The following is a 14,191-nucleotide window of genomic DNA, read 5'->3' as shown; positions in this document are numbered from 1 at the left end:
TTTGCTGCGTGCGCCGTTGCTGTCCATACGCCTGCTCTTGAGTTTCCATGCTCGCCCGTGCCGGTTCTTGATTGACGATGAAAGTTTCCACGTCCTCTGCTCGTATTGCCTTTGTTCTCTCTTCCTCTGTTTCGACCACGTGTTGGCCCATGCCAATAGCCGTTACTGCTTCCCGCTTGGACGCCATTTTGACACTCTCTCGCAAAGTGTCCTAATCTTCCACATCTGAAGCATCCTTCCTTTTTTGCAGAAAAGGCGTTGGTTTGCCTTTCTCCTCCATTGGATTTATTTTTCTTCTCTGCTATTTCTATTTTATTTTTCACATACGCTACCGTTTGATTCTCTTCTTTCAATGCGTCTATTATGTCCGCTATGTAGCTGTATTCTTCGGGTAACGTATTCAGCATGTAATTCAGCTTTTCCCTCTCACTTACTTGTGCGCGCGCACTTTTTAATTCATTTATTAATTTTTCGAAATCGTTAAAGAATGATGCTGAATCACTGTAGTTCTCCAGTCTTATGTTTTCCAATCTCCTTCTGCATACGATCTGCAGTGCCGTCGACTCTTTCAAGTACATTTCATCGAACCTTTTTATTATATCATACGCCGTTTTTCCTTCCCTAACATACTCCAATTGTCTGTTCGATATTGCACTATAAATTATATTTATCGCCTTCAAATCCTTTTTGTCCCAGTCTTCATCGTCTCTTTCGTTCTTCATTCTAGTTGTAACAACCTCGCATCCCTTATATTTGAGAAACATCGTGATTCTTTGCTTTCACATTCCATAATCCTCACCATCGAATATAGGTATCATGATTTCCGATCTCTCCATTTTAATTGATTCTTCTTTTTTTTTTCTTTTCTTACTCAAGCGTTCCTACGTGCTCGAAGTATATTTTGTTCCTCTGAAAGTCTTTTTTTCTTTACTGAAAACTCACTCGCAAGATCGTAACCACGCACTAAATATCTTGCAAAACTAGTAACCACGCTCTGCTACCATGTTAAGGAAATTCGAGGATTTGGGAATACAAATAATTGACTATATTTCCCACACATCAGTTATACATCTATATTACACTCTGAAGAACGTCTTGCACGCACGCTTGTCGCCAACCGACTATCCTAGATTCTTCTAACATCTGGCAACAGTCTTTTGTCTCCACTAAGACCTTGACGCCCTCTGGCCCTTACACACACACTCTCATGTACAGTGTAAATGTATCACTTCCCTAACACAATTATCCCGCGTTAGGTTCAATCAGGTTAGTCCCACGCGAAATTGATCCAACCATGCGAAAACGAGTGTATTCTGATTTCTGTCGCAGATACTTCTGGCTAGTGCACTTCTTTTACGCTTCTCATCGCGACTTTTGACGACTAAAGAAGATGTACGGCAGTCTGACAGTCTACATGAAAATGATCATGATTGCGGTCTGTGTACCGCCTGCCCTTCTTTCTGTTCTTCCGTTAAAGACTAGCAAGTTGATACTGATTAATTATGCGATCGAAATCCTATATAATGGCTACAAAAAATATTTGCATCGTTATTCTCGTTTCCTAATGAATCGCTGTTTTAATCAAGTTTTATATTGCATCAAATTTCTGTAGTTACACGAAAGTAGTAAATTATAGAAAACTTGATATACACGGATTTAATTAATTGATAAATTAGTCAATATATAGGCATTATTATTTCACGTGAAATTTTACAACGTCAAAAACCTAACATTCCTGTACGAGCAATATTAATCACAAATTGTGAGAATGCCTACTGATAAGGAAGAAAGATAATATAGAAAACGCAGACTTATGGAAAGAGAATCCCTGATATTAGACACGAATATGCGATTTCACGAAATATTTTATGGTATATCTAAGATAGAGAATATATATAGAGTACATATAAGTATATATAGAGTAAGAATATATATAGAGTATATATAAGTACCAAAAATACATCCTAAGCCGTATATGCGATCTACGCTGTATGGGACGTGTTATAAATGGTTTCCGCCACTCAACAATGACAGGAATAATTTTTTGTTACGAGTCGTTTAATTTATTCGTTCGTTAGGACGATTGGTCTGACAAATTCAAAGTCTTGTTCCGTATAAATATTTTTAAACAAGCACGTCATAAGCTTTGTATATTTTTTTTATCGCAACGAAACTGTTCAGAGAAATGTTGAAATTATTAATTACAAAAGAAGACATTTACGTTGTAAAAATGTTAGCGAAAACATTTGTGAAAAAGTTACTTTGTTATAAATTCTACAAAAAGAAATATTGAAAATCACGTCCCATTTATTCAGTATTTATGCACGTATGAAAAGTATTTTGCATTCGCGCAAAAAAATCCCTTAAGGATACATATTTTATAATAATTGGAGTGTCAAAGTTATTACGCGGATTGGCGTACCTTAATGCCCACGTGCCTTTTAATGAAACTAGGTTATTCATTTGTTATTCGTTCCTAACTTTCAACTTTATGATTTTTGCGGAATAAAATTTTATATTCCGGTTCAGTTTATAAATGATTCAGGGTAAATACATTTATTACGATCGTTTAAAGTTTAAAGAAACACCGTTATAAAGTCGTAATACGAGACAAAGCGATTCAGAACTCGAATTCATTTGTTGGAACGACGCCATGGGCAAAAGTAGATAATGGAAAACTTTCTTCCAAAGACCATTTGATAGCGCCGACGTAATCAAGAGTGTGACGATATTGCCAGAGACGTTTCTGCAAATAGAAGACTAACTTATTTACGAATTGCCGTAACACGATTGCCGCTGGTAGTATGGTTAGTAATCGCTTTATTGAATTTTCGCTTGATGTGACATCGTCGAGAGTTTCTAGCGAAATTCTTCTCCCTGTAAAACTATGTTTCTACTGCAATGACCGTAATTTTCGAGTTACCGTTTGCGAAGAAATCTTTTTCTTTGTTACGTGTAATAGATTATTTTTAAGTTTTAAGTTTTAAATTACATTGGTAACCTTCTATAATTTATTACTCGAAGGTGGTAATTTTTTCTTAAATAGTTTGCTTTTCCTATAATTTATTATAATATATTTTACTACAGAATCCTCAAAAACATGATGTATGTATATATATATATATCCTGAAATATTATCAGTCTATTGTCAAGTTATAGAACATTATGGAAATTGCCAATTAAAGTCATAAAAAACAAAAAATAAGGAAGTTCGTTAAAATATGTGATTTTCCAATCAAGATATAGAATTTATTCGAGTAATATAGATTACGGTAGAGATGGTGACGGTAACAATGAGTGGACTGATTCTTCGTGCGAAAACAAATTGGAAGCGCAGAGCGATGTATTGTTTCAGCGAATATCGATTTTAAAGCACGGTTTTAAAGCACGGTATAATCAATTTTTTTACATAAAATTATATTGTATAGGCTATTGTTATTTAAACATTTTAAATTGGATGGTTTTTACATATGCTAAAAAAATGGAAAATGATGATGATGAATCAATGACACGTAGAAAATTATAATCTATCGTATTGCTGTTATCTAATGGTGTTGTAGTTGACTGTATGGTGGATGTATCTAATGGTGTTGTAGTTGACTGTATGTTGTTCAATATTGCTATGAAACTCTTCTGATTCATTGTCACTTATACGAAGGATGGAAGTATACGAAATTGATAAAATTATTAATAATATTTACGAAGAGAAAGTAAACTGTTGGATATATGACAAAATAATTCTATTTTAAATAAGAGACTGGTCAGCGTGGTTATTTTGTTTACAAAATCAAACGAATTTAATGAATGTAATGGTAAGGAAGTAACTATAAGTGGCTGTTAAACTATTTTTATGCTTGAAAAGTAATTCGCAAAGTAATGTAAAGCAGTACTACTGAGTTGTACATAACCTCTTTCAGAATTTGTTCTTAACCTCTTGCTTCATAACTTCCTTAATTATACTCTTCAAACTTATTGACTACTTCGATGTTGTTACGAACAGAAACTGATAAAATATTAATCTTAAATATAGATTGAAATGAAAGCTTGTCACGTAAATATATATATATATATATATATATATATATATATATATATATATGTACTACTTACTCAAACTATGGATCACATAACCTATACAAAAAAAAAAAAAAAAATTATTGTACACTATAAAGCAAGAGGTTAAATCTTTAATCTGTTGAGAATTAAATTTTTTATTGTAACTGCGAAAATTATAAAAGTACCAAGCGAAGCAAGTACGGAATATATGCGGAATATGAATCGCTCAACGAACCAAAGAGCGGCTCAGTGACAAAATTAGTAAAGTAAAGACCACAAATATTACAACATTATATTCTACCACAAAATAATTCTCTATACAAAAAAGGTACACAACGAATCGATTTTTCACAACGATAAGAGTCAACAGAACCAATCAAGACCAGGCGAGACTCTCATAAGACAACGATATCAGAGGGATCAAATCAGCGACTTCAATCTATGTTACAGAGTATAGTTATCAAGAGAAATTGCTCTTTTCATGAAAAGTATGGTAATGATACTCTTATAATACATTGTATATCTGGCAGTCGGATGTGCCCGTGGCCATCGGAAATGTAAAGACGACGCTTTTAGAAAGTGATAGCGCCATCGCGTTTTAAAAACGCGTTAGAAGAAGGACGGTTTCGCTACCCAAGGCGAATCGAAAAGTGTGCGTGTTGCGAGAATCAGAGTTGATCGAGACGTCGAAGCATAGAGTCGTTAGAATTGAGTTGCGAGTGTTGTCGAGTGTTAGAGTTGCTAGTGAGAGAGAGAGAGAGAGAGAGAGAGAGAGAGAGAGAGAGTTACCAAATAGTTGTCAAGTTATTTGTTGTAAATACGAGCGTTGCATATAGTTTTCCTGTTAATCAAACATCGTTTCTCTGTCTAACTAATATCTGTATTTTCAATCCATTATTAATATATTCCGATATTACAAGTGGGGGCTCGTCCGGGATTGAATAAGACAGAGAAACGATACGATTTAACGGAGCTATTTGTGCGGGAGTAGAAAAGAATAGAATAAAATGGCAAACGTTGAAGACGAACGATTGTCGGGTGAAGAGGATTTGACGCTGGAGGAGCTGAGGAGTAAGCTCGCACAGATGAATCTGCCTATATCCGGTGCGAGATCAGTGCTGGTTGCCAGGTTGAACAGAGCGTGCAAACCTGGTCGATCTACTCCTAAGGATTCGAAGCGTGGCGAAGAACCAACAAATCAGCGAGATCTAAGAAGCAAGCAGAGAGCCGAACGCAGTCAAGAGGGAGAGGAAGACCTCGAGAAGCTGAGGACGAAAGAGCTGAGAGCGCGTCTCGTTAGCTTGGGGTTGAAGGTAACGGGAAGAAAATCCGAACTACGCGCGCGGCTACAGGCGGCCCTAGAAGGAGACGATGTATCGTCGGAAGAAGAGAGCTCCGACGAAAGTGAAGGCGAGGACGATAAACAAGGCGCGCGAGAATACAGGAGAGGCACGCGAGCGGTGTATCAGGACCGCGATGAGTATCAGCAGAAGTATATGCGTCGGTTCGATGTTGAGTCTTAAAGACGTGGAAGACTCATTAGAGAAATTCAGCGGGGATGATCTGCTGAGTGTAAATCAGTGGGTGGAAGACTTCGAGGAAATGGCAGAAGTGTGGGGTTGGTCAAACGCCCACATGGTGGCCTATGCTAAGAAATTACTCGCAGGCTCCGCTCAGGCCTTCGTACGACAAGAGCGATGCGCGAAGTTCTGGGGAAAGCTAAAAAGGGCGTTGAGGAATGAGTTTGAAAATGTAGTAAGCGACCAACAGATACATGGCGAGTTATCCCATAGAAAGAAGAAAGCAGATGAGAGTCTGCAACAATATATGTATCACATGTGCGGGATTGCAAAACAAGGAAGGGTTGATACGCAATCCTTGATAGACTACATTATTCAAGGCATTCCCGACGAGGTCGCGAACAAGACTGTGCTATACGGAGCCAGGAATATCGAGCAATTAAAAGAGCGTTTCAGGCGCTACGAAGCGATAAAAAGAGATATGGAGATGAGGACGAAATTTGAGGAGCCGAAGAGTAGCAGGGTAAAGCCGATGGCGAAGCTGTCCGAAACCGAGAGGAACAAGGAACCCGGTCGATCTGGAGATGCGAGGAAGGCGCGATGCTACAATTGCGGTGATGCGGAGCACGTGTGTGCGGAGTGTCCGAGCAAGTCGAGAGGACCTAAATGCTTCAAATGTAGGGAGTACGGACACATCGCATCAAGTTGCGACAATTTGGGTGAGCCCTCAAAAAAAGTTTACAGCGTGTTTCGGTCGTTACAAACAAGGCGTGGTAAGGATGTTAAGATGGAAAATTTCGAATTGAGCGCGTTGATAGACACCGGTAGTGAGCTGACTCTAATGCGAGCAGATCAGCATGTGAAAATCGGAGCGTCCAGATTAAGTCGGGAAATCGTTGGATTTGGCGGTGTCGGTTCCGGAAGGAATTTTACGCTCGGGAAATTTTCGACGAACATTATTATAGACAATGAGTCGTACTGTATAACCATACACGTAGTTCCAGACACAGTGATGCAACATTCGCTTATTATTGGCGCAGACTTTTTGGACACTGTTGAAATAAGTATAAAAGGGGGAGAATCTTTTATTAGTAGAATAAAGGACGAAAATCCCGATGAGTGTCCGGAAGTCCTCAAGATAGATGTAGAGACACAGGCGAGTGAGATAGATTTGTCACACGTTAACGACATGCAACATAGGCTAAAAAGAGATTTGAAGAGAACCAAAGCATTGCTAAGAGACGCTCAAACGATGCTGGAGAGATCGAAAGGTGACTCGACGGGTAAAGCAGCTTTACGACAGCTGAAGAACCAGTTAGAAGATGCAGAATGCGCTAGAGCAGTTGCAGTTAAAGCGAAACAGGCACTGGAGCAAGAACCGAATGAGACGCAGGCTTCGTTGCAGGAAGTACTGCGGCAACGTTCCGAAGCAGAAGATCGTGTTAATGTAGCTAGTCACGAACGAACTGAGCTACTGTCGCAATTGGAAGAAAATAAAGAAGAGTTAGCAGAAGTTTTGAAGAAGTATCGGGCAGCTGTGCAGCAAGTGTCGGAGGAACGGAGAATAGTGGCAAGACACGTGGTGATTGGTAAAGTGGACCACGAGATGGTGTCCTCGTCGGATTCTTGCGGCCAGCAGGAGGACTTAGCGAACATCACGAGGAGGAAGAATCTGGCTAAACAACAGCAGCAGGATGTTGTTGATGATATTTGCGAATTTACTGAGAAGGATAGCGTTGCGGGTGTGAGGGTTGTTTCAAGTTTTCGGATAGACTCGAAGAGAGTGAATGCAAGGCGAACGAAAAGACAAGGGAAGTCGCACGTGCGGAATCCCTCCAATAATATCGATACGAAGATTCGATATACAGAGGATGTGGATGACGAGGACGACGATGGGATTGTCGAGGACACGATGAACGTGAAGACCTTCGAAAAAGAAGAGATCATAGTCTCGGTAGATGGTAAGTTGTTAACGTCTTCCATGTACGAACCGAGCCTACGAAAATGTCACGATGCTGTCACGACGATCAAAGCCCCTGACAAGAGTGAAATGGGTAAACAAAGAACGGAGAGGAAGATAGAGGAAGAGCGAAAGAGGAGCAGTAGCATCGAGGACGAACAGGCCGCGGTGTTCCAAGAGGAACGAGATCAGCTGCGTGCGGACGCAAAAAGACGGATTGAGGAGATCCAAATCCGAAACAAGCGGGCGTATAACAGGAGACGCAAGAAGGCGACAGCATACAGGACGGGAGATCTAGTGGCAATCGAGAGGATGCAGAGGGGTCCCGGGCTAAAGCTGCATCCGAAGTTTCTTGGACCGTATCGGGTGATAAAAGTCCTGCGAAATGACCGATACATAGTGCAGCGAGAGGGGGAGCACGAAGGGCCACGTACAACTTCCACGGCAGCCGATCACATGAAATGGTGGAATGCTGACGATAGTGATGTAAGTGCGAGCGGCGATGATGAGCACATCTGAGGGCAGATGTGATTGTCAGGAAAGGCCGATTGTAATATCGTAGAATAGCTTTGATTGGAGATCGGCTGAAAATAGAAAAACCGTGTACGTCGTGTTTCTGTGGTTCGTTTACATTTAAGAGTGCCTACGTGACTAAAGGCACGTAGTTGGTAGTTCTTACATAGGTATGAGGGAAACAATAGACAACGTTAGAAGAAGGACGGTTTCGCTATTCAAGGCGAATCGAAAAGTGTGCGTGTTGCGAGAATCAGAGTTGATCGAGACGTCGAAGCATAGAGTCGTTAGAATTGAGTTGCGAGTGTTGTCGAGTGTTAGAGTTGCTAGTGTGTGTGAGAGAGAGAGAGAGAGAGAGAGAGAGAGAGTTACCAAATAGTTGTCAAGTTATTTGTTGTAAATACGAGCGTTGCAGTTAGTTTTCCTGTTAATCAAACATCGTTTCTCTGTATAACTAATATCTGTATTTTCAATCCATTATTAATAAATTATAATTAATCGGACAAAATTACATCTTTAATATATTCCGATATTACATTACCGTGATGTAATATTTATCATGCTTATTTTGTACGTAAAACGAATCGTTGGAATATTCCCGAAGCTAACGAAGCATTTCCCAAAAGTTAAACCGAAGAAATTAACGCGAATAGTTAAGTGAAATTTTTCCATTAACTTGCTGACCAACCGGCAAATAAAAAATCATAAAAATTGTTTCAATGTGTTGAGGTCACGCATAACTTCTTTTTTCATTGACGATTACCAAACAGGTAAAATTTCGAAATTGTACGAAGGCCACGTGACCAGATCGTATTGGAATTTGAAGTGCATGGAAAAAGACAACTCGAAGTACAAACCTTGAGCTGTACTACTCGAAGTACAAACGTGAACTAATGGATGCAGAAAAGCAATTAACGCCAAACATCCGAACAGCATCTTGGAGCCCGTCATTGTTCTGAAATAAAAGAAGTGACGAATTAAAAAGACGCAGGACTAATAATAATAAAGGAAACTTAGTTCGTATTATAAATTGAATTTACATCAGAAAAGAAGCACGATCAAGCGAAACAGATCGTAGAAATGACAAATATCATCGATATACGTTTCAGTGTAATTTCACTTTTGAAAATTATTTAGTTTAATACGATCGTATTCATCGCTCTGAAACTTTCATTGTGCTGCAATTTGTGCTGCGTCTTTTTAATTTCTCTATCTTTCTGTGTTTTCGGAAAAATTACTTGAAAGATTAAGAATTGCTTGCCTTATTTTATTTTCGATTAGTTAGGATTTGATTATTCCAGGTAAGGTTTATTATTTATAACAGGTTTTATCACTTGTTTATTATTTAGGAGTTTGTTATTTTAGGATTAGTACCTTTTAGGATTTCTTATCCTTCGAGTTTCTGTTTCAGATATCTAGGTCTATTTCAAAATGTTTTATTACATTAGGATTATTTATTCGATTAAGATAATTTAAGAGTTTCACAATGTACAAAGAAATAATCGCGTGAAATTTAGATTTATGCTTTAAACGTATTAAACACGCGGTAATTTCAATGTCTATAGCCTCGAACGCGTTCTGATTAGTTGTGTCATTGTCTGTGACATTGAAATCACAAAAATCCATTGCAAGTGTGCTGTCATGCAATGTGGATGTAATTGGGTTTTTTGGGTATTTCCTGTATCATCTGATTTGTACAGTACTATTTTAACGCAAGGACAAGAAAGTTATTATATATTTCCCGTCCATTATTTGAATCGTTGTGAAGTGTAACGAATTATATTCGATTCGAGGAGATGTTAATGAATTACCCATTTCATATGTAATTACATGGAAATAAAAATCATTGCAAAAATAATTGATCTAATGACAACGGAATTTCCAATATTTGTTTGTTTCGTCACGTCTTTTTCATAATATATCTTTTATAGGTACGTGATTTATTAATCGTTCGAATGGAAATAATTATTCGTATAATATTCAAATGATTCTAGCCATAAAATAAATTAAAACGATACCTGTAATGCAATCTGCGTATGACGTCAACCTCGATCTATGCTTATACAAGAAATTTTATCAATCAATGACTAGATATACAATAATCAAATATTATAAAATTTCCTGAAAACCTTTAGGTGTTAATATTAAGGTGTTAATATCTTTAATATTTGCAAGTTATTGTTTAGCGCTAATTAGTTAGAATGTAACAAGTGGTGTACCAGAATTGAGATAATTAAGCCACACGAACAATCTTATTTAGATCTTTTTAATTTTTTAATTCTCTTTTGCTCCAATACTTCGTAAAATTAATCTTCGTTAGCTACTACACTTCATAGAATGACAAGAGATAATTTTTCTTATATAACGTTTCATTCATAAAATCTATCATTAAAGTATATCTTCATAAAAATATCATTCCATACTAACGGTATATTTGGTGTCATACGAGATAACAGTTACCAGTGATGACATATGTAACTTTATAAAGATATCTCGTTTTATTATATATTAAAAGAATGTACTCATTGCTGCTATATTTCAGATGAAAAAAAGGAGGCAACGATTTTACAGTAAAATCGTTCGTTTACAACTGATTCATTTACATTTCATGATAATACTGTGCATTCTGAATATGCTATGATTTGGTTTAAAATAATAAATAGTCCATTCTTGCATACTATTGCTCCGGCTTTACTTGTATTTTCGATATTGGTATAAATAGAAAGACAATTAATGTCGTTCGAGTCTATTTTCGGATCATTTATATTACGTTTAATCCATATAGTTATTATATGAGACATAGTATCGTAAAATTTGGAAGAATAAAACGTTCGTACAGGATGTACATTTTATAAGAACTCCAACAAATCTGCGTGTGCACCTAAAATACAAACCGATAGTGATTGTTCATAAGTTTATATACATTATCTAATGTCAATCGAAGGTATCAATTCTTTTTCTCCATAAGAGTACTTTTTCATTTATATGTGTTCAAAAATACACGTGTTCAACCGTGAAGCATATGTCACCTACAACGAAAAAGAGTTTTCCTATACTTAATATTTCCTTTGTATACCTATGAAAGTCTATTCTTCGCGTAGTATGAAATTATGAATAAATCTGGAATATTGTTCAATCTGAAAAGAAAAATAACTTATTGACATCATTCATTGATACGAGATTCAGAATGTTTGTTTTGTCTTGCAGAGAAAGAAGGCAGCCCTTTCTTTTAATGTGAAATAGAAAGCGAAAATTTGAAAACAGATTTTTTGGAAATTTACTTGCAAATATCGTTTTCAATATCGTGATTTTCTTCCCAATGGTACTGTACTTTCAAATTTTCCAGTATCCCTCTAAAAACAAAAAGTCGAACCTCGTTATCATTAACATAGGCATTACAAGGAAGAGAAGTATTAGAAAGCAGCTCCTTTTTATTATGGATTTCTTTATAATCGTGTAAATAAGAAATTCCGGAAATTTTTTCCTCAAGAATTTAATTCTTGTGTTTTGATTGATAATTATTACACTGCATACTAACTTTTCGCATACTGTTCGCGTCTAACAATTTCCTAATAATAACTACTTCAAAATTACATATGTTCTTGCACGAATTCAAAAGTACGTATGATACAATTACAATTGATTCTAAAATAATAATTATTTAAAGATATTAAGATACTAATTAAACGTTTCACTATATTTCAAAATCTGGAACAACAAATTTTTATTTATAAAAAATGAAACTGTCTTTATATATTCTTTGTCATGATGCTATTTCTTATTACCATGTCGACATTTTTTAAAATTCATTTTGTTATCTCTACGCAATATGAAAATTCATATACTGCTTAATATTTTTTACATATTATCCATCCACCGCATGACATCTCCTGAAAAATCAAAATATTAATGTTATATTATTACAATGCTTCTTAAATTTCAATTTTTGACAAATTTGAAATCCAATATATTTTGCACAATTATTATTTATCAAAAAATTCTAAGTTAGTAACTTTCTTTTCAAATGGCAAATAACATATACTTTGACTTACCTGTAAGTTTTTGTTCCTAATCATCATTTCCTCTTATAGAACATCATTATTGTTCTCATAATTACTACCAGTGTCATAGATATTGTAGTGGCTACAACTGAATTAATAGAAAATGATAAATAACTGTGTATAACACTAACACATAACTGTGTATAACAATGACACATAACTTTTACTTACATATCAGTCGATAAGGGATTACTGTGATATCCTGTTGATGTTTCTTAAGGCACTTGATTAGGTGCGATACGGTATCATTCCTTACGGTATACTGTAGATAAGTATTTTAGAAAATAACAAGAATAAATCTAAATTATTCAGAGGTTCCAGTTTCGGCTTAGACATAAATACAGGACCATTTGCAAAGAAGAAAGGGTGCGTTTCTACAGCCTCGTTATAGTAACCATGAATACCAATCTCTGAATTACTGGTTACTAAACATAAATATCCTATAAAATTTAATATATTTCTTTAATTTTTAATACATACATGAGTTAGTAGTTCTAAATTATGAATCATCCTACCTGTGATATTACACTTTTCCTTATAATATCATCACTCAAGTGAACAACATTAAGATCATGTAAACCATGTCATCCTATCTTACTGTGAAGATACTTAGTTATGTTATCTAACATTATAAAAATATCATCAAATTCAAGTCCTTTTATTCACATCACATGGCCACGGCGATCTGGTTCTTCGTTATATAATGTTCTAAAATTTGTCGTATATATAGGATGTACAAACCGTGATATCAAGGTATCAGTTCTTCCTTCCCAAGGGACAGTTTCATTAAAATTCTGATAGAATTAAAAATTAATTATTAATATTCTAACAATCATATATGTTAAATACATTATAGTCAACGATATATACCTGAGCGAATGTAGGGGTGATTCCTTGATAATTATAAATGTCATCAGCCCACATCATTGTGCCACTTCTTTGTACTCCAGCCTCTAGATTAACAGCCTAAACAAACATACAAAATTTTATAGAAGCTGTACAAAATATAGTATATATGCGCAATATTGAAGCGTTCAAGGGGATATAAAGGTAATGTACATCACATACACGTGTACTCTCATGCAACAAAATACAATTAGATTTAATAGTATAAGCTCTTTTATTCATCATAATAGATTGGAAATTTAAGTGTCTTACGAGGGTGAGTAAAAAGTTACCCGCTCTGTCGGTGTAGAATTTATTTTAAGCAATTGTCAAAAAAGACATACATCATTTTTTGACATAATCACTCAATTTCTGTATACACTTTGTCCATTTGCTGAAGGACCTTCGTATTTTCTCGTTAAAAAATGTTTTGGGCTGAGCTGCGAACCACGAGTGCATCGTCGTCTTCACCTTTTCATCAGCTTTCTCGGCATCCATCTCGCACAAACTTTTTAAAACCCAAATCTGTCGTGCACTATTGCATAAGCAGAGCCGTGGCTGATTTGCAAATGATTTGCCACATTATCCAGCGTCACTCGTCTATTCCATAGAGCATAAGTTCATGAGCACGTTCAATGTTGTCATCGTGGATGTGGACGGGCGTCCAGCTGTTTTTTCATAACACTTGTGCGATCTTCTTTGAACTTTTGTGCCCATTCAAACACACTTCGTGACAAAACACTTTCTCCATAATGTGCATTAAATCTTTGATAAATATAGGCATCAAACATAACCTCCGACCACAAGAAACGAATCACAGCATCCTGCACTGTTTTCCTGCAAATCGCCATTGCAAAGCGCCATTACTCGCGCAACGGTCACAAACGAATTGACGTAACACAATGAAACCTACGCAGCAGCACTGAACAGATATTGACGTCATACGAAGAGTGCAGATGGATCAGTACGGTCGACAGAAGTTTTAACTATCTGGAGTGCGGATAAATTTTTACCGAGAGTCGTATAGGAATCTATAATCTGTAAGTACACCTTTGGCTGAATGGAAATTTCTCTTACATATAGTTAAAAATGCAGAAACAGTGTATTGAATTGGAAAGTGATAAAAAATAAGCGAAGTTTCGAGGTTGCATGTGATTGCATGAGTACACAGGACGTTTTTAGCGAATAAAAAATAA

The 14,191-nt window shown here is 36.3% G+C and overlaps 1 long non-coding RNA gene across 1 annotated transcript; it reads right to left on the bottom strand.

Moving 5' to 3' along the window:
- Positions 1–10,299: 10,299 nt before the first annotated feature.
- On the bottom strand, positions 10,300–13,826 carry LOC143305102 (uncharacterized). The gene is made up of 7 exons (XR_013061784.1): positions 13,289–13,826; positions 12,981–13,076; positions 12,626–12,904; positions 12,282–12,550; positions 12,102–12,198; positions 11,331–11,939; positions 10,300–11,186 (listed from the first exon to the last, which is right to left on the bottom strand). It is a non-coding gene; the product is annotated as an uncharacterized LOC143305102 (long non-coding RNA).
- Positions 13,827–14,191: the final 365 nt, after the last annotated feature.

The sequence above is a fragment of the Bombus vancouverensis genome, unplaced genomic scaffold (assembly GCF_051014615.1).
Source record: "Bombus vancouverensis nearcticus unplaced genomic scaffold, iyBomVanc1_principal scaffold0136, whole genome shotgun sequence".
NCBI classification, from domain to species: domain Eukaryota; kingdom Metazoa; phylum Arthropoda; class Insecta; order Hymenoptera; family Apidae; genus Bombus; species Bombus vancouverensis.
The sequence above is the reverse complement of the archived record's forward strand: the minus strand, read 5'-3'. Positions and strand labels throughout refer to the sequence as shown.